Source organism: Triticum aestivum, chromosome 5D, assembly GCF_018294505.1.
Source record: "Triticum aestivum cultivar Chinese Spring chromosome 5D, IWGSC CS RefSeq v2.1, whole genome shotgun sequence".
Lineage (NCBI taxonomy): Eukaryota > Viridiplantae > Streptophyta > Magnoliopsida > Poales > Poaceae > Triticum > Triticum aestivum.
The window spans coordinates 180857907-180862179 of record NC_057808.1 but is presented as its reverse complement, the minus strand read 5'-3'; positions in this window follow the sequence as shown (position 1 = coordinate 180862179).

Genomic DNA, 4273 nt, shown 5'->3' with positions numbered 1-4273 from the left:
TCTTGGGATATCACAATATCTCTTATTTTAATTAATGCATCTATATACTTGGTAAAGGGTGGAAGGCTCGGCCTTATGCCTGGTGTTTTGTTCCACTCTTGCCGCCCTAGTTTCCGTCATACCGGTGTTATGTTCCTTGATTTTGCGTCCCTAACACGATGAGGGGTATGGGACCCTCTTGACGTTTCGCTTTGAATAAAACTCTTCCAGCAAGGCCCAACATTGGTTTTACATTTGCCTACCCACTACCTATATTTTTTCCCCAGGGAGTCGCGCTCCCGAGGGTCATCTTTATTTTAGCCCCCCCGGGCCAGTGCTCCTCTGAGTGCTGGTCCAAACCGAGCGATGTCCGGCGCCCCCTTGGCAACCAGGGTCTATGCCAACCCGACGTCTGGCTCATCCGGTGTGCCCTGAGAATGAGATATGTGCAGCTCCTATCGGGATTTGTCGGCACATTTGGGCGGTCTTGCTGGTTTTGTTTTACCATTGTCAAAATGTCTTGTGCACCGAGACCCCGAGTCTGATGGATGTCCCGCGATGGAGGATTTTCTCCGCGGATCTTGAGCTTATAATGGGCTAAGTTGGGACACCCCTGTAGGGTTTGAACTTTCGAAAGCCGTGCCCGCGGTTATGTGGCAGATGGGAATTTGTTAATATCCAGTTGTAGAATACTTGAAGTAAACCCCTTTTAAAATACACCAACCGCGTTGCGTAACCATGATGGTCTCTTTTCAGCGGAGTCCGGGAAGTGAACACGTTTTGGGTTATGTTTGAACGTAAGTAGTATAGGATCACTTCTTGATCATTTCTAGTTTGCGACTGTTTGCGTAGCTTCTCATCTTACTCTGGTATTCGTAAGTTAGCCACCATACTTGCTTAGTCGCTGCTGCAACCTCACCACTTTACCCCTTCCTTACCCATTAAGCTTTTCTAGTCTTGATACCCATGGTAATGGGATTGCTGAGTCCTCGTGGCTCACAGATTACTACAACAACAGTTGCAGGTATAGGTTATGCGATGATCATGACGCGAGAGTGATGTTTATTTTATTTTGAGTTCTTGTCCCGCTTCTTCTTCGTTCGAGGGATAGGTTCCTGGTCGGCAGCCTGGGCTAGCAGGGTGGATGTCGTTTGAGCTTCTGTTTGTGTTTCATCCGTAGTCGGATGTTGATCTTATGTATGATGTATTGATGTATTCTTGCGGCATTAGTATTCCTTGTATGTATCCCCATCTATTATGTAATGTTGATGTAATGATATCCACCTTGCAAAAGCGTATCAATACGCGGTTCTATCCTTGGTGGGACCTTCGAGTCTCTTTAGGATAGTATTGGGCGTGACAACTTGGTATCAGAGCCTCGACCGACCTTAGGAGCCCCCCTTGTTTGATCATGTAGCTTGGCCGCTGTCGAGTCTAGAAGAAAACGCTTTACTCCTCAGCCCCCTTCGTTGCTCTGGTGAGAAATCTTGATGTAGGTGTTTCGACTACTCCTCTTCCCCTTCAAATTTTTCTCTAGGATCGCGTAGGTGTTTTTTTCGTTCGTTGTCCCCTCTTTTCATCCGGTGCATTTCTCGTCAAGATGATTCGATCCTCTTTGTCTTTTGCGAGATCAGTCCTCATTTCTTTCTCAACCGATGTTGTTTTCCCCATCCGAAGTTGTCTTTCTTTTCCCACCCGCCCACTCTTTTTCTTCTTGGAGCCAGAGTTCGTAATCGAGTATCCTTCCTTCTCGTGCGAAGCCTTTGCATTCTATCCTCAATTATTTCAACCGGCGTTTTTCTATTGAATTATTTGTCATTCCAGTTGCCTGTTTTTTCCGCCCTCCCACCATTTAATTCCCGAAGTGTGAGCCTCTATTTCATTCGTGCGGAGTATCTTCAGTCTTTTCTCAGTTGTCTCAACCGGTCAATTCTCATCTAGTTCATCATTGTTTGTTTTGTTTTCTTTCCGGTGGATCCAGTTCAAGTTCTCGGGTTGATCATATTCCTCTACTGGTTTCCCCTTGATTGTTCGCCTCTCGCCAGTTTATCCTTTCGGAGTGCTCTAGACATCTCAGAAGATAAGTGTTTGCCTTCAATAATTTCGAGGTTGTCACCTCATTTAAGTATTTCAGTTGTTCCGGTGCATCATTTCTCATTCAAGCAATCATTTCCAACAGTGTTTCTTTTCAGTGGGCCCTAACCCACAGGTCTTTTCCCAGGATCTTACCTGAGTCTTCTAATTTTTCCGGAGCTATTCTCAAATTCCTTCGAAGTATGACGTAAGTATGGATTCCATCAGTCATATGCCTTCTCCAAGTTCGCTTTCAAATTCTTTCATGTTCGGTTCAACCTTCCATTTTTTTCATTTCCCGGAGTACCTCAACAATTTTGGTGGTGTTCCTCGTCGTCATTCTCAACATTTGAAGATTGGAGAAGAATTTCTCTTAAATCTTTCTCCGTTCTCTTGAGGATTTATGGGGCTAGCTTGATGCTATCCTCTCAATTTGTTTCCAATCGTGCGATTCTTTCTTACCCATCCGGAGTATTTCAGGAGTTGTTGTTCCGTTTCGATTATCCGGAGGCCTCCAATTCAGAAGATTTCCTCGCTCCGAGCTTTCAGCTTCGTTCGTTCCCATATTTGGACCGATGCTTCGTTCAAGCATTCCTTAATAAGTTTGCGATCTCTTCGTTCTCTTGCATCTTGATCCACTCAAGTATCTTCATTCGTTTTCTAATTATTTCCGGCGGTTCATTCTCTTTTTCGTCATCCGTTTCAATTCTCACGGTGGTTCGTTCAACATTCCTATTCCTTTGCTATCATATCAATTCATTCGTTCTTTCCGATCCTATCGGTGGCTCATGAAGACTTTCTCAACTCTTGCGCTATATCTCCCCATAGTCTTTTCCAAAGAGAATAAGTAGTATGCCAAATCCATTGCTTCTCATCAATTTAATTGATGAAGGATGAGCATAACATAATTCTTATTCTTCTTTCATCAAGTTGAGTTATCTTTTCTTTTCGTAGATTGGTCATGATGAATAATATCTCGATTCCAAGTTGTTCATCTTGTCTTTCCGGAGTTCAAAGTTTTCTCGGTTATATCGTCGGAACCTCCATCTTAATCATCGCAAGGCTTCGTCTTGTTCTTTAATCCTTTTGTTACCTGAGTCTTCATGGTGGTTCATAGAGGATTAACTCATTCTCGTCAAGGAGCTAATTAATTCTTCAAGTGTTCATCAAGATTCTTATTGGATCTCAAGTATCATTCTTCTTGCATCTCGAAGTGCAATTAATTCTCCGTATTATTTGGTAGTGGAGTTTTGCATTTCTTCGTTCTTCTCAGCTATTAAATCTTTTCCGTTTGTGGCTGGTGATCACCTCACAATTTTGAGATTTTGACATAAGCTCACGCAAATCAATTCTTTTGTTGTTAAATTTCCAACAACTCCGTTCATTCCTTCCTTACAAGGATCCTCTCAACTCAATCATGGCGGAAGATGTCATTTCTTCTTCGTTCTTTCATTCAAATATTTTAATTCTTCCGAAGGCGTTGTGTTGTCCCTCTCGGCAAGTATCCTTCCATCTTCTCAAGTTCATGTTCTACTCTTTCCATGTTTTGCCGGAGTGCTGCCTAATTCTTTCGTTCTTATTCCTTTTCTAACCGGAGTGGTTTCAGAGTATATTTTATTCATTGAGTTTTTGATTCTTATCATAATCATCATTCCTCTTTCCTACTCGAGTGTTCTCGACTTTCTTCTCTTTCCCTCTTCAGCTCTTGTTTCACCTCTTCCTCTTTCTCTCCCGTCTTGTCGGGGATATACCCCGCGGTATGACCCGGCCGGAAGTATGACCCGGCCGGACTTGGCGCTTCACCGTGACCCGCCGGAGGACTCGCGACTCACGGGTCTGGCGGCTCACTGTCAGACGACTCACGAGCCTGACGACTCACGGATGACCCCGACGGCGGGTCAGATAGAAGACTAGGCCTAAGGCCCAGAAGGCCGGCTCATGTTATGGTGGGCCGGCTTAAAAGGAAAGGGATGACGAATATTTCCTTTACGCGGAAGCAAGACCCGGACTTGTATTCAACTTGTAAGAAAAGATAGACTAGCCCTAGTCCTACTAGGACTCCATATGTAACCCGCCCCTCCAACTTATATAAGGAGGGGGCAGGGCTCCCCAAAGAGGGGCAAGAAGAAACAATCTCTAGGGCTAAACACCGAGAGCCGGTTCCCGGCGACTCTCCCGTGATCATAATGAGACCTAGCCTCAAACAGCATGTAGGGTTGTT